Source organism: Pezoporus wallicus, unplaced genomic scaffold (genome assembly GCF_028554395.1).
Source record: "Pezoporus wallicus isolate ANWC-B61680 ecotype Strahan unplaced genomic scaffold, APGP_CSIRO_Pwel_v1 scaffold_6362, whole genome shotgun sequence".
Classification (NCBI taxonomy): domain Eukaryota; kingdom Metazoa; phylum Chordata; class Aves; order Psittaciformes; family Psittacidae; genus Pezoporus; species Pezoporus wallicus.
Window position 1 is genome coordinate 5,861,046 of NW_026637663.1, and position 22,420 is coordinate 5,883,465.

A 22,420-nucleotide genomic window follows, 5' to 3' on the forward strand; every position below is an offset into this window, starting at 1 on the left:
GCTCCCTCGACGAGAAGGAGGGCCGGCAGCACAGCTGAGTCCGCCCGCGCCCCCCCGCCGCCACCATCCTCACCTCCGTCTCCATGGGCTCCACCTCTATCCCTTTCCATAGCTCCAGTAAGTGGGCGATCGGCATGCTGGGCGACGTCTGCCAGAAGCCGGGATCTAGCAGAAGGAAAGCGCGGCTGCTGCCGAGGGAAGTGGAGGGACAGGAACGGTGAGGCGTCAGCCAGCTCTGGGACACCCGCAGGAGCGCGGCCCGGGACACTCCGCTCGCTCTGCAATATGGCTCCGCGCTGCCCGCCGCCGCGCCCCGGGGAGCCCACGGGCGGGGCCGCTCCGCAGCAGCGGAGGCAGGGCAAGGCGATGCAGCCGCTCGGCAGCCCGCGGCGCGCACCCGCCGTCCCGTCTCGTCCCTGTCCGCCGCCGCGGCCGCTCTGGAACGCTTTGCGGCGAAGGGGGAAAGTTGAGCCCGAGGATGCAGCGGCGGCGGGCGCTGCTATGGCAACGGTTGCGTGGGGAGGGAGGGGGGGCTGCTCTCCGGGGTACCCGAGGGGAAGGGGGCACGGATGCAGCATAGAAGAGAAAAATCAAGTAATTAGACCGGCATTTTTTCCCCCACAATTCAAATCCTTGATAACTGGATAGGGAGTGCAGCTAACAGGAGGATAGCTGAAGTTTAACTAGCCCGATTTCATTCCCATCTTAAGAAGTATTCCCTAATCACCTACTTTTTTTTTTTTTTTTTTTACTATGAAGCCTGTAGTAAAGCCTGTCTATTCAGATGCCATTTCCTTCTCCTTCAGCTCTCACAGCCTGTTACAACCTTCCTGTAACAGATGTGACATTGCATCAGACACCCAGCTGCAGACACTGATTTATGGAGATGTTGACTTAGGTTCTCCTCAAATTGAGGTTTAAACATGCATGTTATGTTTCTCAGGCAACTTTATTATCATGAAAGATGTTCATCACCAAAGGTGTTACAGCTAAACAAGTCACTGCTCTTCAAAGAGCTATTTCAGAAAAGTCAACATGAAAAGTGTATTTTTTTCTTCCGTTCCATGCTCAAAAAGTCAGTTTATTTCTGTAGCACAGGAATTTGTGCAACAAGAACTCTTTTGCCAGTCTACAAAAGAATATTTGAGTAGTGTTCCTCCTCTGGTACCATTTCAGCTCCCTCAAACCCTATTTAACATGAATAAACTGCCTGCTAAATGCCAAGCAAGATTAGGAGAGAGAGCATCAAATTCACTGACCATAATAAAGAAAAACAATCAGAAGCCAACAAGAGCCATAGAGCTGTGCATACAGATACTGACACAAGAACTCTTTTACATACTTTTACTTCTGTGGCAGAATACGAACACTTATCTGACATCTGCATCAACACTGAACTAACAACTCTTAACACCAATTATGCAGTTTCATCTGCTTTACAGATTGAGCAATTAAATATCTAGATTACTGGCTTTATTCAGCGCTCACAGAAGAAAAGTGTGGTGGGAGTGAAGTCAGTCACATAACAGACGCATACCTGGAATCAAAAGCTACAGTTACCTGGCTGCTATATATCCCCTGGCTTTCATGTTTTGCCCTGCTTCCTCCCCAGCAACACGGGAGGCGAGCGTACTTACAGCCTTTAACCTGACATGCAGGCTGTCCTGAACAGCCCTGTAGTGTCAACAGCTGGGAGGCCAGAGCTAAAATCGGGCACACATTCAGAGCACGCCACCTTCGCTTTACAAAAAGCAGAGATCTTCATCAGACACATGTTCCCAGAGTAGATATATGAAGACTGTACATGAATATCTCATGTGTAATGAGCTTTAAAAACTGTGTTTAGCTTAGGTTTGCAGGATTGCCTTTGGGACACAAAGCTTGGATGTCACAGGCTGAGAGCAACAGCAGGGAATTGGGCAAGTGGGACATGTCCAGGTAATCCTAAGGAAGGCAAATTAAGTTAGAAAGTTTGGGATCATTGCATGTGCAGTCAAGTTTAACACATTTGCATGCAGATCTAATGTTTAAGAATTTGAGATATGCAGTTACATGCTTAAGTATTAATCTATTACCAAACTGGGATACCAAAACCCCAAAATGTATTTCCAGATTTGTTTGGTCAGTTTAAACATGCATAAGGTAGAAACAAAGAGAAAGCCAAGTGATAAAAATCTATTATCATATATATCTCCTTTACAAGCATAATGCCTGTATCCTGCAGTAGACTCACTGCACTCAGTACCAGGATATGAATTGGACCTAAATTAAGTGTTCAAGTTTCAGAGTAATCAAAGCATGTATTTCATATTCCATTCCTTATCCCTACCTAAAGCAAAGCAAAATTTCAACCTCAGCTGAAAAGAAACTCAGTTGATGTAGGTTTGTTGCTTCTTTCCCCTTGTTTTGCTGCATTTACTCAGAACACCACCACTAAACTCTGGAACTATGTTTGACTGGAGAATTTTCAAGAACAGCCTGTCTATTAATAAGGATACTGATTTTCTTCTTAATTATTTAAGTATTATGCTAGACTCTTCATCTGTGAGTAAGAGCATCTTTAGATGTCCACAAGCTCCAGTAAGTATTCAGCAAACTAATTTTGCTCATATTAGAAATGGGCATACTTAATTACAAGAATTTGAAACTAAAAATTGTTTCTAGCACTATATGATTAATCATGTCACTACAATGTGATCAGCCATTTTCATTCTAGTAACATCTAATGGACAACCAGGACTGATAGTCTTTTGTATGAACACAGTAGCAGAAAAATCCATGCTTCCCTCCCCAAATCTCCTCATGATCCACTTACAAAGACATCGTATCAGAAAAGTGACTAGATATAACAAAACTTGGAATAATGCACTTCTAAAAATACCACATTAGGAGTGGGATAAAGAAATATAAGGGAAAGAAGGGAAGGCATACATGGAATATAGAAAGCAAATGGAAGTTCAAAGCAATTTGCTTCTGACAACACACTAGAAGTCTAGTCAGAACAGGAAATAGTTATGGATTTTTTTTTCCTAATTAAAGATATAGAAAGAAAACAGTCACAGTTCAGCAGAAGTAATATTTGCAAATATGCTAGCTAGGACAAGAACTGCAAGATTAGTTCAACTTGCTTCAAGAGTGTAAAAGCATTTTTATCTCCTGTGTAACAAAGCATTGGACTACTTACATTGTGATTTTTAACCTATTTTTACCTGTCTCTTGAGTACTAGCTAATGACTGCTGCCACATGCAGAGTGGGGGATTAAACACATCAATACACTGCTGTGTTATCATAAACTCCTACACTGTCAGGAGATTCATAAGTAAGAAGAAAATTTCTGAAGAGCATTGTCTATAAATCGTATTAAGATACTTCAATAACTTTCACTACTGCTTTGTGAAAAATGAAAGTACTATTTCCCATTTGATGCACAGAAGGGAAAAGGTGCAAAGACATGTTATTTTATGTCAGTATCTCAACACGCTTAGAGGTTCATGACTTCAGTGTTAGGTTTAACGTAATAACCTTGTGACAAAACTCATGAATTCATCTGCACACAACTTCACTCAAGGCTTGAGCTAGACAACATTTTCTGCCAGGATCTGTGCATGTACTACTGACACAGCGGCCAGCAAAAAATCCTCTTCAAGGGCATTCCCAAGGTTCTCCTCCACATTTAATCCTTCTTCGTGTTTGCCACAGTGTAAACATCACCTGTTGTTAAGCTGGCCTCACTGGCACCGTCTGCCTAACTTCGTTTCTTTCCCTGCTTTACATTTCAATCAGGTCTTCACCCAAGTAAAGCCCCTTCTCCTGTACATGGCTTTTTAGGTCAAGGCTGATACCTGCCTGTTCAGCTGCAGCACCATGCCAGCAAAAGTTAGATTTTGTATTCAGCATCTCTCAGGCACACAACAGGTACAGGGAACATTTTCTGAAATGACAGATTACTTCAAGTCCCAGCACTGAAAAAGGGTCAGGTCTCTGAAGCGTCAATACTGCTGTAGAAGGGTGTGCTTGTGTGGGAAATTGTTTGGGGCAAAGTAGTAACACTCCCCTGTCCCTTTCAGACATTGCACTAGAGAAAAATCCACACGTTTGAGCTCATCACCTATCTGGCCCTGTTTTGGCTGCCAAAGGGCTCCTGGAAAGCCTTGAATGCTCAGCTGCAAGATGCCTGACCACTGATCATCCTCTAATCTCCAAAGCAATCAGACTGCACAACGGAATTCATGCTGCAGTTTCCCCAAAGGTTGCCTAGGATAAGAACAAATAGGAGCAGAGCATTAGCAACATTTCCTGCAGATTACTTTTGTCTCCTGAGGCGTGAAAAAAAGAGTTCCCTTTGGTCCTTTCCAGTAAGCCCTGCTACATACTGCAGCTAAAAAGGATGGACCTTCTGAGGGAGAAAGAACTCTACCCTGTAGCACATATACACAGATTTCAAGCAAGCAGCCAACTTTTTATCCTCCTCATTCTGTAGGATATTTCTACCTATGGAATATGCACATGTATTGTCCTTTCCAACACACAGGCACAGATCTGGGAGGAATGCAGAAAGACTGAGGCACACTTAAAAATACTTCAGTTAATAGTAAACAATTAGCATAAACTGGAAGAAAACAGTGTAGAAGACCTGCTAAAGGATTGCCCATCCCCTGTGATGACGACAACATTTTTGTCAGTGCACAGTGGAAGGTAGTAATGCATACGCAGACCAGGCACAGTCTCAACAGCAAGGGGGGATGCGGAGACATGCCAGTGATTATGTTAGATTCATGTAGTCCACTAGTATATGTGGATCCATCAATAGCCTATGTAGTTTACCTTAAAATGCAGCCTTCTGTCAGGGAAGTAGAAAGCAAGACCGTAGTCCCATATTAGCCTCAATCTGTCATTACACCATCCCAACTATGGAATAAATATGCTGTGCATGACTAGTTTTCTATAATCTGTGCCATCAAGCCTGTATTAGATGGATGAAATCTGTAGTGGATGGGTCAACACCAAATGCTAGAACTACTGAAAGTAGGGCATGCTTTAAATGGCACAGGAACCATATATCATCCTTTGATTGAAGGAAGTCAGTTGCCTATGCGTTTTTTGGTTTCATGCCAAAGTTACCAAAAGCTACCCTTCTAGATTGAAAGCAAGCAAACAAAATCCCCCACGCTACTTTTTCTTCCCAAGAGCAGATGTTGAAATGCTTTAGGCTCATTACTAAAACAAGATGACTACATTTCCTCAGCAAAAGCTGTCGCTGTTCAGTGCTTCAGCATTAACTACTTCAAGTTCAGCACATGGATGTTCCCCGTCATTTCTGCAGAACATAGGAGCATAAAACACCTACACATTGCTAAGTGTGCAAGGCACAGGGGAAAGGTTGCTTACTCCAATATAATAGGTGTTCCTAGTGCTGCTAAAGCAATTTGCTATTCAGCTGTGAAGTACATGGTCATCCCTGAGAAACACAAAAGGAAACAGTGGCAGATAAAATAAGGCATATAGTATCAAAGCAGCTCAAAGCGGCATGCATCTGTCCACTGCAAAGCCCATAGCTTAACATTTTCAAATTAAAATATGTCTGCTGAAATGCAAGCTATTCAACATCAGAGAGAAGGTCAGCTTAATTCTTAACCTTTGCAATGCTCTGGCTTCCCCATCTGTATTCAATGAGAAAGTTCTAGACTGAATATTAAAATCCATGCTTCAAGAACAGCAATGGTAATTAGGCTCCTTCAGTTTAAAGGGTGCAACAGAATAGTATTACCAACCAGCCTGGTGCCTCTGCGGAACACAGATGAGGGCTGATGGCCGCTGTAGAAAAAGGAACAATTTTCACATTAATCCTTATTAATTATCTGTTTTAGGGCTGCAGGTACTTGACACATCCTACATTAACTACTCAGTAATGTTAAGAACTGATTAAATACTGTAAGAATTACCTTAGAAAACAGAAAACTTAAGTCAGATATCTATATTAGACCAACCTCTTTCAGCACAGGCATGGCTTACTTGATATTCCCAATAGGGCTAAGAAGCTAGAACAGCAGGTGCCCCACTGCGTTTCTGCACTGTGCCATCAGTTTAGTTGAGGTATAATGCTGGACCTGGCTTCGTAGTCTGTGCACCTTGTGGCTTGTGAGCCAGTGCAGAAGACAGAAAGCAGCACCATGTAGCATCACATGGCATTAGCCAAACTCTGTCTAAGATGCAGGTTAACATAACCCTAACCCACTTGAAGGCCACCTACACTACACCAGATGGTGACTGCTTTCTCAGTTTGGCTGTCTGCATCATATGTGCACTGGTGGACCTGCACAGCTGGAAATCCTGAGCTGATTCACTGCCAGTTTGCCCAACATCCAAAGCGTGTTAACCTCCTTGCCGTGTGAGACATTAACCACTTGCAGAGCTGAGTTGCCAAACACAGGGTAGTTTTGCTTGCTACCTCCTGCACCTAACAATAAATTAAGGAACTCTTGTGGCAAAGATGCTGGCTTTCAGAAGCATTCAGCCAAGTGATCCTACACAGCAGTCGCCTGTGCAAGCTACTGGGGTATTCCCCATTTGAGTAGTAACTACTCATTACACTAAAAACACCAGTTAAACACCTTTAATAAAAATCAGCTATGGTGAAAAATTTCCTTCTCCATAAGGCTACAGGAAAATTTGTGACTTCACGTTTTAATCTCACAAGCAAAGAAGAGACTATGTTTTCACCTAAATACTTGCATAACTTGTCAAGGACCAGCTCACAAAGCAGTAGGGCAGAGACCCCAAGGACACACCAAGGATAAGAATCTTCACCCAGTTACTGTTGCAGCAGTGCTTGGCTGAGCAAAGGAGCTCCTGTTTGCACACTGCAGCCAGCCACTTCTGACAGGTGGGAGGGCTGAACACCACAGCTCAAGTCAGGCTGCATCAAGGCTTCTGAGGGGCTGCAGCACAGCTTGAACACTTACTGCAGCCACTAACTGCACTGGGAAGGGAAGAGAGGGACAGTCACATCACCCTCAATTTGGGGTCAGGAAGACTGGTTTGGAAGCAGTAGAGCAATTCAAGTTGTGGTGGGAGAACCTTCGATCTAGGGACTCCCTTTGCTTATTTCCACTTCATTCCTTCCACACTCACTGTGCCCAGAGACACTACCAATACCCTCCCACTTCAAGAGTCAATGGAAACCTCAGGCTTGTCCCCTCAATGCCATAGCCGTGGGGCACACTGCAAGGCCCACAGGGCACAATGGAGAAAGACAATAGCTTCAACCTGTCCCCTTCAGCTACTCAAACTTTATTAAAGGAGCAGGAATAGCTTCATGAAGAAAGAAAGCCAAGATCAATTTTTGGCAGAAACTCCAACAAGATAGCACAGCAACAAGTCTGCATCTCACAAGTGTGGAAGTGACTGTACTGAAACAGGAGAACATCTGTCCCATTCCAACATACACAGAGGGAATTGAGCCCAGAAATAAGTTTAGGTCTTCATTAACATTCACTGATGGAACAGAGTACTCTTACACAGGTCACTGTTTCTGTCAGCAGTTACATTTCGAAGTACAAGGAAATTGTAATTTCATAACAAAGATATTAGTTCAGATACAGAACAGCATTATTCTGGTGACAGAACAGCATTATTCTGAACAACATTATTCTGGTGACAGAATGCTCAGTAGCTACATTTTTCATAAAGCAGCCTTAGGTCAGGAAGTAGACTAAGAAACATGGATAGCAGAGAAGATAAGATTGCCTAGAAATATATGGAGAAATATCAGGAGACTGCAAGCAATACTTTGCAACATAAATCAACAGGGGTTACGTTAATGGGACATAAGATTACGTGCTGAGTCATAGAAATCCACATGGTAATTTACCCAGTAACTATGACAGATACTCTAGGTGACTGATGACAAGGGTACCAGTTCACTTTAGGGCATGCTTTCATGTAGATCCTGCTAAATATGTACTCTGCTTAAACACATCAAGATAAATAACTTCAGATTATAGTGTTCCTAAAAGAAGATCCGTTTTTCTATCAACATTAGGGAAAGAAGCAAAGCATCAAGAAAAAGGACTAAGTGACACTTTAATACATCATGTTCTATTTGCTAAAGGCCCACTTTCTTATTAGTATATCTACTCAGATAAAAGAAACTTGTCCAGTCTTTAGCAGACAAGTTTCCTGCAACTGCAGTGATATTTGCAGAAACAGTGGACAAAAAAACCACACCTATTCAAAAAATTCACATAGACCCCTTCTGGCTTTGGGAGAGTTGAAGCTGCTCTCTTGAGTGGATGGAAGGACCAGGACATCAGAGGGTTTTGTTGGTTTTCAGTCAGTAAATCATGATCGCACCCACCCAGAATGTGAGCAAATGCAGCACCAACTGAAGTCATAGTGACATACTTCAGCTTCACTAATCCTTCTTCAAGGGATCTAATCTACAGCCAGGAACGCAACAAAGTCTGTTCAAAGCAAGCTGCAACAATCCTCTATCATTACAGAAGCTTTGCTACGTAAAGTGTCTTTAGTTTCAAATGGAATTGTTGCCTCTCCAACAGAACATGTGACATTCAAATCAATAAAGACTGCAGAAAATAGTCATACAAAATAAATAGGAAATAGAGAATTTCTAACCCCAAAATTAATATTCAATATGATTTCTTCCACTTCAACCAGTTTGCATTTGGCTTTTTAAATATGACCTTAGCTTGAAGATGAGAAAGCAAACTAGAGTTGCTAAAGATTGCAGGTGTTATGTATCTAATTCTGGGGAAAAAATACACCCAACCTAAAATTAATTTAATTTCCTCAGTGTTCTGAATTTTAAACCACACAGAAGTAACAGTTTTGTAGCTGGCTTTTTTTTTTTGTCCCCAAGTATGTCACATGCTGTATTTTGATTCCTTTTCCCAAATGAATACCATAGTAGCTGCTTATTTTTACAGACAAGTATATGAGATGACTGAGGTACAGCCTTAAATGTGTGAACTCAAGAACTGAAAAATATTACGGGTGATGGTTGAAGGCTTTTTAGATTGCAGCCCAACCTGCATCTATCAGCTGTGTGACTCCAGGAAGAACTCACCCTTAGCACTCCATTTACTATTAGCAAAGGCAAGGGCACAGGGGAGAGCTGGGGACAGAAAATCATAGACCAGAGCTACAATCCCGTCATGTTGTGTGAGTGAAAAGGAAACCAGGCTATGCAGCACAGCTGTATACCACCCCCACATAGCTCTCATTTCATATTTCTTTAGGGAAATAAAGCCCAAAGAACAACTAGATGGGCAAATTAAAACCGCATTGCCCAAGGAAGCATTTATCACTTGCGCTGCCCACTGTCAGAGAGAGATGCCAGCTGCAATACAGCCACTCTCCAAAATAGGCATTACAGGTCAAGAAAGTGCTTTTCTCTACAATATCACTGAGAACAGTTAGATGCCCAAACCAGAATTCCTACCTACCAGCAGGACAGGAGCACACAAGACTGGGACAGTGGTACTCACAGGTGAGCCTGGCATGCCACACAGCCAGCCTCCCTCCCCACAGCACAACAGCAGGATAACACACATAGAAGTAGCAAGCCTGCCCATACAGAGCATACATTTTCCACACCATTTATCACTTTGTCAAGTTGAATAAACCAGGCTGGTAGCACATACTTTCTGACTTCTAGATGCCTCTCTTCACCCACCTGAGAAGCAGTAAAGAAATAGGGCTGGCCAAAGCCGCTTTCCCACCTTCAGAATTCAAGGTGCAGCAGCTTTCAGAGTCCTCACCAATGATGTACTTCAACATCCACCATAGAGGTGGCATTACTGCCACAGAGTACTACCTCCATACACAGAGCTGGCAAAACCTACAGAAGAAACCACAGCCAGAGAAACTTATGGTATACCCAGCTTGTGCTAATGTATAGCTCCTCATTAGTATAATAAGGGACACCTGAATGAGAGCTACCTGCACCTAGGCTCCAGGGGGAAAGGACAATATCTATGGTGTTTGAGCTGGGGGTGCTTTCTGGGCTGGAGTTTTCCAGAAACAGTTTCCTGGGAAGGTTAGAACTGTTGCCTTCTTGCTGCATTAGCAGTGCTCACCCTCTCACGGTGTTGCTTGCTGCAAGTCAGACACATGTTCTCCCTCTGAGCAAGGGCAGAGAGAGCTTGTAGGCAAAGAAACACAAAATGCAGGCACCCACATAGTCTGAAATCTGAGCCATGGGGGTGTCAGTCAGATATGCACTAGCTCACTGCTAATTTGATTCAGATTAGTGTTAAATTATAGCAATAGTAATTTGCTGACAGTAACTATTGAGTGGAAAAGGGTGTAAACAGCATAAATCAAGGCTCGTAAAACAAACTCATGTTCTGAGCTACTGATTTCCTGGGTTTTCTCTTATCATCCATTTGCTATCTATATAATTTGAAGAGCTCTGGAACATGTATAGATTAATAAATTTATTCAATGTTCATCTGTTTTTCTTGGCTGTAAATAAAATTAAGCTTGCAGTAAAATTTTATATTTGGCTTCTGTCTGATGTCCCCTAAGTTATGATTTCCATGTTCTCCTTCAAGAGCCTTTTTATGTCACTAGCTCGCTTTTATATTTCTCAAAAAATAAAATAAAATCAAAGCATAATTTGTGAAGCAAGGCATGAAAAACACAAGCCTGCCAAGGCTGCTGTATGAGTACTGATCAATAAAAGCTTATATTGTGCTAGAAAAGAAACACAGTTTTTCTGCAAGTATAGCAGAATTTATTATCATAAATTACTTCTAAGGCCACTTCCAAGAAAATTTCAAGGCATTATGCACAGGTGACAAATGAGCCTGACCATCAGCTGGCCAAAGGCTTAACAAAAGGAGATAAAAATTAGACCAGCATTGTAGCACTTCCATAGCAGTACTAAACCAAGGAATGCAGGGTAATGGTGACCAGAGGCAAACCAAAGGTCTTAGTTCTGTGCAAATGAGGCACAATTTTCCTTGCAAAAAGCAGAATTCTGCAAGAGCAGTTACACTTCTAGATTTCAAAACAAAGCTCCCTTGGCCTCATTAGAGCCATTCAGACACACAGGGTATGTTGCAGGCTTTGAGCTGCTGTTGAACTCTAGACCTGCAATTTGCTTTTCAAGCTTTTGCAAGCTTGTATAAAACCAAGGCCATAGCAGAAAGAACAAAAACAACAGGCTCAAGTTTAGCTAGATTGCACAGAGTCCCAGCCAGTTAAAATCTGGAGCGGTGTGGTAAAAGCTCCTCACAGCCCTTCCATCTATCCTCAATAAACAGTAAAACAAAATGCAAGGGATAATTCCTCCCCCATTCCCCAACTTCTTTTAACAAATCCACACTCATGTTCTCCCAAAGGTCTAGTACTTCCCCAATCTAGCTTCATTATGTCTATCTGGGACTTCAGGGCTTAATTAACTCCCACACAGACTGATTGCCTACAGCTAATGCTGGGAATTAAACACAAATGTTCAGCTGTTCAGCTACCCTGGACCATCCATACCAATGTCCCTGCTAAGGACTTCAGGACCTTTATGCTGCTAACAGAAGTCCTGTCACCTTACCATAGGAACTCCACTCTCAACTCTCTTCCATAGGGAATATCCCCTTGGCCTTTTCCAGCAGTAGGCTGAACAGATCCCTTTTGCACACAGCTTTTGACTGCAGTGAGCTCCTACCTTCTGCCTTATAGGCTGCGCACATTAAACTGGCATCTTAAAGGATACCACCTGAACCTTCATGCTTCCCGGGTGGCAGCCAGGCATGGGCTGTCTGATACCTCCTGTAACAAGTGCACAAGCCAAGGTCCATGGAACCTATTGCTGTGATGTTTTTCAGTAAGATGCATTGAATCTCTTTCCATCCTTCCAATTATAAAGCATTTTCAACTTTTCTGAAGGCAATTATCAAGTTCAGTGAAGGGGAACTGGATTCTAAACTATTTGCATTGCAGAGTGACATCCCTTGTAAGATTTATCAAAAAAAAAACAAACAACCCAGAGAAAGACAGAAAAATGATGTTTACCTGTAACAAAATATTTATGAAATAATGAGCCTCCAGATTAGTTGACACATACCTGTTACTGTACCTACAGTGCTTACTCTCAGCACTTTTTTATCCCATACCTCATTCTTTGATATGAAAATGTCTTCTAGGAAGTAAACAAAAAGAAGTGTGTTGTAGGATTTGCCTTTCCTTTCCAGCACTGCAGATCTGCTGCCACCTCTTTGCCCTGGGGACACTTTAACCCGTACTTCCTACCCTCCACACCCTGGTGAATGTCCTTAATTTTATTTCTGGGTGGAGAAACACCTCAGTCTTGCTGAAACAGTTGCCTATCCTTTCTTAAAACATCTGAAAATTCACCAAGTAGAGAAGAGGCAATTTGTATTTGGTGTCTCAGATATTTAGCAGATGGATAGAAGGCCTGAGACTCAGTCCTGTCAGCAAAGACTCTTGATCTTGTGCAAAGGGAAACAGCAAAGAGTTGATGCAATCCAAACCAGGCTGTTCTGCCAGCTGAGGGACTCATGAGTGGTGAGAAATATGGATCCTCTTGGACAAAAAAGGAGCTAAATGAAGGATCCCTACATCCCAAGCTGGTGTTAGCCCCTCATCTCAAACAAAGTGTCACCTCACAGGGTATTTCTTGGTATTTGTGTTACTTTTCTATGACATTTCTTCATGTCCCTCCATATATTTAAAAATACCTCATGAGGGTATTTTTACTTTTCAAAGTCATTGGAATCTCATGCTTCCACTCAGCATTAATTGAAGTATTTTTTTCACCTTTCTGCATCAGGGGTATTGCTCTGTCTCACATATCCTTGGACTTCCTACCAAAGTTGTCCCAATTTAAGCCTTTGTTTAACTTTCCTAAGTAGTTTTCAGGCAGCACTATCACGGAATATTATTTTATGGTAAAAATAGGATTAGAACCTACCTATCTTGGCTTTGAAAAAGAGCTTTAAGATTAAGTAAGTTCATAGGATCAGAGCATATTGCAACTAGAAGGCTGCAAAACGAGGTTAACTGCACAGAAGGCAAGCAGGAATTTCTGTCAAGTAAAGAAGGACTCTTGAATCCACTGTTCAACGCCAATCAATTAAATTGCTATGTAAGTCATCTTCGTCCAAGCCAGTGTTAATGTTCTAAGGATATGGGCCGGTTTTACACGCACACACACAACTTTTCCTAGGCCCGTCCTAGTAGCATTAAGAAACAACAAAGGAAAATAATGCTTAGAGATCCTCAAAAGATTTCAAATTTAATTACTTGCATGAGGACTTTACCAACAGAACTTGAAACTGAGGGTCAGAAGTTCCTTTACCAGATGAGTTAGCATTCTCATTGTCAGCCAGAAATAAGCAAGGAAAATGCAGTTTTAATGAATTGTTTGACTTCACACAGACCCTAACATCACTGCAGGCAGAAAACCATGTAGATTTTTTTGGTTTTCCCTATGGAAACAAGTCTCTATTTTGCACAGATTCCTGAAAATGTTGCAATATATTAGTATAAATATTTTGTGTCATTACAGAAAAAAACACATTTGTTAAAAACTCTGTCAACATTCTAGAGGGTTTTAAAACAGGAAAAGAGACTTGTGTGTGTCCCGGAGGGACTGTTCTGATGTATGAATCATTACTTCTAGAAATCTATTTAGGTACAGATTCATAGTGTCTTAAAGACCTTGTTTTGATAATTGAATTTTGGCTTGGAAAAGAAGCGCTACTAATGCAATGAAAAACTCATGTTCTGCTTCCTTTCCATTGCACCTGATACTCTGTGACAATCATTGTAAAAGCAGGAAGCCCTGTGTCCTTGCTGAGACTCTTCGAGACTTACACTTTTGCCAAGATAGTCACTAGCCCTTCTGGGTAACCTCCTGCATATGATGCCACCATGAAGAATACAGGTGTCCTCAGGGATCACCTGTACAACCTGGTCTACCTGAAACTAGCTTCATTTCTCATATTTAAGAGTGGAGAAAAAGAAGACAAAGCTCTCTAGCAAACCAGTTTATGTAGTGAACAAATAACTTTAGCTTTGGAGCTGAACAGAACTGGTCACGCAGTTCTATAAAACCAAATGTGGCATTACATTGACAAATACTTCATGCTGACAACTAGTATCTGCTACATACATAATTTCTAGCCCATAAACATAGAGAAGACAATGTCAAAGGGACCAGAATTATTTTTCAGATGGCATAAACCCAATTACAAAATTACTGGACGCATTTTGTTCTGCTGTAGTTGCATAGACACATGGAGAGTGAAATCCAACCCTCTTCCTTTTGCAAAGGAACTAGTTTTTCAGAAACTGATTTTGTGTCATTTCCCCAGAGCTCCTTAAAAAGTGTTCCACTTAATGGGTTTGTTTTGTTTGCTTGTTTGTTTGTTCTTATTTTGACTGGGGATGGTTATTTGGGATATACATGGATGGAAATTAGGCAAAGAATGAGAATTAAAAAGAGTTCAATATTACCCACAGCCACTATAAGTCTGGAACCTACTTTGTGCTGGGTATTCCTATCTTTCTGTCTCTTCTCCTCTCATTGCCTCCCTTATGATTGCTACTTTGACAATTGACCTACAGTTAATTATAAGTAAATATTATTTTACAATGGTTTCCACAACAATTCTGCAATGCTTAATATTCAGATACATCTTCTTAGGCACCATGTCCTGGTTATTGGTTATTAAGTATCTCTAATTTATCCTCTGATTTTAACATCATAATGATGGCTGACCTCTGTATTGTCTAATGTGGGAAAAGTTATATTTACTGTAGCTACTTTAATAGAGAATATAATTTCAGAATATAATTTCAGCTTTTGAATTGCTCATAAAACGTAGTTTTATCTTAGAACGTGCTGTTTTCCAAACTGCTAGGTTCATACCTCACATTTAAAACATAATGGTTTAAATACTTCCCTTTACTGCTTCTACTAAAAGGATTCCTAAGCATGCTTCCACATCTTAAATGGAGAAAGTAACCACTAGCTTATATGTTCTAGAACTAATTATACACCTATCATTGCTATAGGTCACCAATAAAAATTCCTTTATGTACCTCTGAATCTTCATTCTGCTCACTTAATTGGGGTTTGGAAAATGTTATTTTCTCACGTCAGGATATTCTGACTTGAGTAATTACTGGTATGATTTTCACTCTAATATCACCAACCTCATTATAAGCAATAACAAAGCCTCACAATAGCCTGCTGAAAGAAAAAAAATATTATTCTTGTTGAGTAGCATATGAGAAGAGGGCATATGAGACATTGTATTATTTTCAGAGAGTGTCTTAATCACCTGTCTGTTATCACTGGATAGGCAAAGGCTTACCTGTATAATTATGATACCTTGCTATCACTAAAACCAGACAAATGTTGTTTATGACACCCTGTATCATTTGCAAGACATTATTCCAAGTTTTGCTGCAATTTCCTTGAGGCATTACTGTGACACAGTTGACTAGAAGTTTCTTACAGAAAGCAATTTAAATTGCTGTGACTGTATTATCCTGCAATGTAACATGAACAAGTAGTTAGATGTCACGTAGCAGAAAAAAAAAACCCAGGCAAACAGCTGCCCTGACCTAGATGTGTACCTAATTACTAGACCTCTCAGACATCACCCTCCTAACAGATATAGCAGAGACAATTTTCTTCCTTTGGCTCCTGTTCTGCTTGGTTCCAGCCAGAGAAATCTGTTCCTGCTCAAAATGTACAAACTCCACCACAGATCACTGGTGGAGTCAAGTAACTACTTTAGGTTTGGCCCAGCCTATTCATCGCACTCATTCTTACATCCTAAAATAAGCAAATAGCTATTAAAAAGTTCTTCAGTTCTTTTACTTCTTTTTCTGTTGATCTAATTGAATTGATTAATGCCTGTGACTCTGCTACCTGTTTTCAAATCTCTGGCACTCAAAGGTGTAGAATCAGAACTAAAATATCCACAAGGAAGATGAACGCTTTCTGACCCATCCCTCCCAGTTGCAAAGCTCTCTCCTGTCTCATAGCAGCTTTCAAGGTGCAGAATTTATTTCAAAGAAAGCCTTGAACATCTTGCAGAGCTCTAGGGAAAATGGCCCACATGTACATCAGGCTTTGCAGCCTCTAGGTACGGTCTCCAATTTTGGAAGAGCCTGATACAAGAGTTTATTCTGCATGCTAAGAAGGAAAGCTTTTCAACCCTAAATACCTCAAATCAAGCAGAACAGAAATTTGCAGCAGTGTCTCCCACTGGGTAGCACCCTTCATGAAGATCGGGAAAGTTTTCTAAAGGACCAGTTGGTGGGTACTTTACGGGAACACACTGTTTGGGATGACTGACAGCACAGCTTTCCAACAGCTCCTGTGTACAAGATTTTCAAGGACAGAGAAAATTCATCTCCACATGGGCAATACACATTGTTTGGGGGAAATGGAAGTCTTCTGAGAAGTGCTTCAAAACGTGTGCTGACTTAATGTTATAAATTAGTGCATTTTGAACTCAGATACATAGCACTTTATTTTTAGACTCGATTTCTCCTACAGTAATTTTATTTGTAAAACTGCACCTGTAGGAACAAAACATTATTATTTATAACCCCTCTCCCTGTCACATAAACAACTTTCTGCCAAATCCCTTACGATACCATGCAACAAAACACAGTGACTAATGCTCCAAATCTAATTTTACTCAATACATGCAGCACTAAGTGTGGTTCTGGTCATGCCTGGTTTTACTTCTCTGTGTAACCTGCAGCAAGTCACTTGGTCTTTCAGTTGCTTCCCCTCTTCTAAACAACCCAGAATGAGAAGAATAATGTAAATGGGGCAGAACTTCAGATTAGAAGTACAAGGAGTCCCACAGTTTCAGAACTGAGACATCTGAAATGCTGATGTTTTGATCCATATACAGAATAAAGCACAGCTCTGCACTGTGATACTGTTGGAACTGCAAATATCTTGGCTGCATTAGGAAAGCTTTCTGGCAGTTGCTGAAGTCCAGGAAAGGCTCACTGGGAAATAAAATTCAGACTTGCAGAAAATAGTTGGCTTGGGAAGTCGTTCTTCCAGGACAGAAGTGAAAATGTTGCCAATGATCACAGTGTGAGCAACCAAGACCCAAAAATGTTCTGTATGAGTCCCGGAACAAATTCCCTGTTGGTCCAGTCTGGACATGGTTGGCATGTCAGCTGGTTTGATGGTCTCCTCTTCTGGCCAAATCCCACTTTTCACCAACAAACTGGAAAAGATTTCTCAAAACTAAAATGTTTCCCAAAAAGTCAGAACTAGGAGAATTTGGAACTGGTTATTGTCCCATATAAATGACACTGACTGTACTTTCTCTATTTTACAAACTACCCTGAAATGCTTCTGAAAGCAGGTCACATGGTAGTTAATTCCAACAAATACATAAAGTCTGGAATAAATTTAGGAATAAACTGTCTGGTGCAGGCAGGCAGCACCACGGCATGCTCACTATCTTAGAGTCTTTGTACCTAATTGCCTGCGTGGAATAAATTGCTCTCTTCTTCCTTTAGAAATGTAACTACTTTTCTAAGGCAAAACTGCTTAATTAAAATGCTTTTCTCTGCAAACCTTTCTGCTCTCTTACTTGAATACAAATTCTAGTTGTCTTGAAATACCAATGTCTCTTAATGAAACTGAAGTTGACATTTCAGGGAATGCTCATGTAAATTCTATCTCCACAAAACACAAGCTCTCAGTCTAAATGTGAATAACGCTAAATAACCTACAAGAGACACATGCTGTTACTGAAAGAAGGGATTTAAAACAGCAGCATTACTGTAAGTCATCTGTGATGCAAGGGTTATTGATTAGCAGAGTCTGTGATTTGTTCACCTGACAATAAAAATTCATCTTAAAGCAGTAAGAGCCCCAAGTGCTACAGCTGGAGCCAATAGCACCAGGCCCCTGCTCTGTGAAGAATTTCGAGGGAGAAAAAGTGTTAAGCACGTTTCTGAAAAGCAACCTCAGCCTAGTTTTCTTTCTCTAAATCTAGTCATGATGCTACTTAATATTTCACTCTGAAATCCTTGGCTAAATGGAAAGAATTTTATCCCAATTCATCTGCTACAATGTATTAGTATTGCCCCAATATTGGTAATTGGCTTTTGGCAGCCTTGTTACATCTTAGGCAATCTTGTAAAAAAGATAAATATAATACAAAATTTATAGAGACAGGTGGAATTGGAATCATGAAAAATTATGATCATAAAAAATTGAATGTGTGCATTGGAGTAAGTGTTCTTCATATCACTTATGTCACTGAGCTATAAATTACTGGAAAACTCCCAGTGTTTTCCAAGCTAAGCAAACATGACAAACTAAGCATATCAAATATTATATTTTCTTGATTTTTTTCCCCTTTGTTTTTCTGGCCAATGTACTGGAAGTCACTGGCTGCTGAATCAGTTCCTACTGCATTATCTAAAGCAAAGCTTTCTCATTCTAGCCATCACACAAGCAAAACCTTTAAAACAGACTGATAAGAAATTGCCAGCATAACATATATTTTTCACACTCGCTATTTCATTTTCCAGTGACCTATGATGCCATAGTGCAGTCAGATCACCATAAAACATCAGGACTGGAGAAAGATCTCATTAGAAGTTCCTTACAAAGAAGGCAGTACTTGCACATAATAGCAAAGAAGCAGCTCCTTCTTTCAAAATACATAGTAAAATATTCTTTTGAGAAACTGTGATAAATACCTGCAATTTAAGTTCATATAATTCCTGTCTGATTGACTCTAATGAGTCTCCATTTGTCTTGTAAACTGAATATTTAATCACTGTGTTCAAAATGACATCAGGTTATTAAAGTCTTCAGTATATCTAATATGAAAAGTTATTAACTAGCTGATTCGCAAGACTGAAGGACTTAAGAATCTGTATTAAATAATACATTATTTATGGATGGATGCAAAAAAGCCTCTGTGCTTCTTGTGAGACTTGGGGTATTTTGACATGCAAATCATAAAATCTGATCTTGGGAAACTCTGGTTCACCTGGCACCTAGTCCTGCGAGCTCCTCACTCTCACCTTTTTATTCTGATGCTCCTCAGGCACTTGGATGGCTCACCCGGGTGAGGAGGAGGAGTTCAGCACCCAATGCACACCTGCCTGGCCCAGTTATTCCTTCACCCAGCAGTCCCTGGGGCAGCTTCCAAGAGCCTATGTCACTTACACTGACAGGATGAAGTTTGTTGCAAAAGACAGCAGCATTGTGCTTAAAACAGAGGTGAAAGTTTGGAGCTGTTTTTTTGTAGGACCCAGCCGCAAGGGAAGCAGTGGTGTCAGCCACAGGAGAGAAGGTGTCTTGTGCTCTACCGCTGGCAGGCTAAAACAGGGACAAAGACTTCTTCTTCCCCATTGAACATCCAAACCTCCAGACTGGGAGCTGGTTTTGCACAGGGTGCCCTCCAAGTGACTCCTTGGGAGGCTGTGAAGAAAACTGTCTGCAATGGCCTAAAGCAGGGAGAAGCCCTGGGTTCTCACCTCTGCTATAAAACCCGCATGTGCATTTTCTCCAGAGGCCATTTGTAGCACCAGAAATCTCTCCCGGTGACAGGAAGAGCGTGACCGTGCCATGGAACTCTGGTGTTTAATTACAGTAATCAGTGCTATCCATGCTCCTGATGGGAATACCATCCTGGGTTTATCCCAAAAGGCTGAGGGAGGGCTGCCCCAGAGCAGCAGGGCTTGCCACCCTGGGAAGGAGGCAGATTTAAGACTCAGTCCAGCTACTGCATTAGTTGTCTCTCTGCAGCAGCACGTGGTCCCTGCCATGAAAACACAAGTTGTTCAGCTGCTTAAACCAGGGTTTCAGTTCCACTGTATTGACCGGATGTTCTAATTGCCTCCCAAAGCTATGACAGTTTTAAGCATTTAGACTTTAATTACCTTTCCAGGGCTAGGGAAGATGAAATGCCCCTCTGCAGACAGCAAGTGCATGGAAGCCTTACTTCATTTGTGTGGGACTCAAAATTGTCATCAGATTTCAAATTGAATTTCACTCTCAGGGGGATAGTGGCACAGTTAAGTAAGAAAACAAACACCGATTTCCCTGTTCTCCCTTCTGCCCAGACAGACCAGGCTATCCATGGTGTATTTCTGCATAAGTAATTACAGAGGTTCCAGACTATGAACTGATTTAATAAATACCCATTTTTGCCATCTTTTTTAATTCTCTGAGACATTGTTCTTGGTGAGGTGTGACAGTAAGCCCATCAATCAGCCAGACATGCCAAAAAACAGATGCCAAAGGGATAACAAATAAAGAATTAACAGCTATCCATCAATATACCTGCCTTCCTCCAGACCTCCAGTGACCCTTGCAGTCAGAATCTCTCAAAGCAGTAACAGAGAAGAAAAAAGGGGGAAGGGAAATAGATATTTATTATGAGTGTATTTTGTCCATGAGATTAAAGAGATTTTTCTCTGCTACAGTATCTGGGTCTTCATATATGGCTTGGTTACTCTGCAAGATCAAAGAGCGTGGTCTGCTCATCCCTCAAGTCATGGAGGATAATAAAGGGAATCAGAGAAACATGAGGCATTGGAAATGAGAGGGTAGTTTGTGTCCCAGAGCTATTTTGTAATAGTGATCATCCTGCAGCAGGCTTCAGAAATGACAAGCTGCTCACTGAAACACACAGAAACTGTGAAAGCGAAATCTTAAGATATCCAGGGGCTGAAGGATAAATAAGACGGGGCCAGCTGTTATGTATAAAACTACTACTGGAATAGGATACTGCCAATGTAAGCCTTGGAGACGAGAAAGCAGTTCCCATGTAACGCATCAGTCAGCCAGCCTCCTGGCTAATAAATCCTTGACAAATGCATGCCCTAGGCATGTGCAAATACCTGCAGAACAGGGCTTATGGGAGGGGTCAGTACCTGCACAATATTCCCTTGAACGGAAGCCCACACCAGCTGGCACTGGGAACTGATAGCTTGAGTCATCTGGACATGTGTAGTCTTCATGATCATAACCTAACCAACAAAATCTTAGTAAAGGACATGGATTTGTGGATGACTGATGGGCTAAAATGACAGCACTCAGGTGATGTGACAGCTCTTCTGGCCCATCCTGGAAGCATGCAGTTTCTTTACACTCAGCTGAGCACTTTGGAAAGAGGGAAGCGCCTCTCCAAAGCTGACAGCACCAAGTTTTACTCAACAACAGAAGTGATCTAACGGTGGGTACCTGCTGGGATGCAACATACTTGTTTATAGACTGTAATTATTACAGGATAACTGCTGTGCTTCTAGTTCCTGCTGATTTTGTTTTGGCTTGTCTTCTCTCATTTAAATACAGAGCATGGGTAATGCAAACAACAACTGTCTGAGCTATAGAAAAATCTTAAGTGAACAGCTTCTTTTCTGCTAAGTGAGGCTGTGCTCAGGAAAGTATTTTTTATAGATAGCACCATCATATTCTTCAGATTTTTTATTCTTCAGAGTTTTCTATAACCTGCTTAATGAGTTTTTTATCAAATAGGGTCATTTTTGCTTCTCTTTCATAAGACAAGCATCAGTCCTTCAAATTTGAAACATTAGTCCTTCAAATGGAGCTCTGTGTTTGAATGTCAGTGCTATGATTTTCATGCTGAATCAATAGATAGGATTCATACCGCCAATCTGTGGCCATGGTCGGACTTGGCTGCTCTTGATGTCTATCTAATGCTTGCCCAATCTCTGATGCTCTGGTGTACTTTGGGGTAAGGAATAATGAAGAACACAACATGCAAGCATAAAATAATTTGCCTGTCTACCACATCAGGTCTTGTTTAGCCTGCATACTAAAGCTCCGATTCTCCAAAGCACAAGAAACTGAAAACCCTTCTAAAATGAATTCTTTATATAAAATCTGGATGTTCTACAGCACCTTTATGGACTAGAGAATACCTACACACAAGAAGGCAAGGTATGCAGTGAGCCTTGTGAAGGAAGCAGTCTGAATTTAGAATGCAACATTCCTCATCATCCATTGCTCCATTCCTGTGAAAGTCACTTGCAACATCCTGACATTTTCCCTTTGCATCATCAGTACCATCATCAGACAGCAGTAACACTATAAACAGCGATGTTAACCTTCTATGGCCTTGGCAGAGCCAGATCCAAACAGAGCACATCTGCCTGAAGCTTAACCACACCAGAGGTTGCCCAAATTCAAGAACTCATCCCTGTGAAAATCCCCCTTCCCCACTGTAAAAGCCTGCAGCTGCTGCTTTGCTGCTGAAGATTCCTGGGCTATCCACATTTGTGCAACTTGATTTGCAGTGTATTGACATGCTGTGTGGGCACTGCGGTACTACAGCCACTTTTTTGCTTCCCCTGAGCAGTCGCTGAGACCAGCAGCATAGAGCAGCACTTGCCAGCTGC

At 41.4% G+C, this 22,420-nt stretch overlaps 1 protein-coding gene across 2 annotated transcripts in view; it reads right to left on the minus strand.

Annotated features, from left to right (window-relative positions):
• The window catches only part of RPS6KA2 (ribosomal protein S6 kinase A2), a 294,149-nt gene extending 284,341 nt beyond the window's left edge, over window positions 1–9,808 (minus strand). The window contains exon 1 of one of the 2 annotated variants that reach the window (XM_057406938.1): window positions 9,696–9,808. The gene's annotated coding sequence lies outside the window, so the exon portion shown is untranslated. Of the gene's footprint in view, window positions 1–9,663 lie in introns of both variants that reach the window. The other variant, XM_057406939.1, reaches the window with a different exon arrangement.
• Window positions 9,809–22,420: the final 12,612 nt, after the last annotated feature.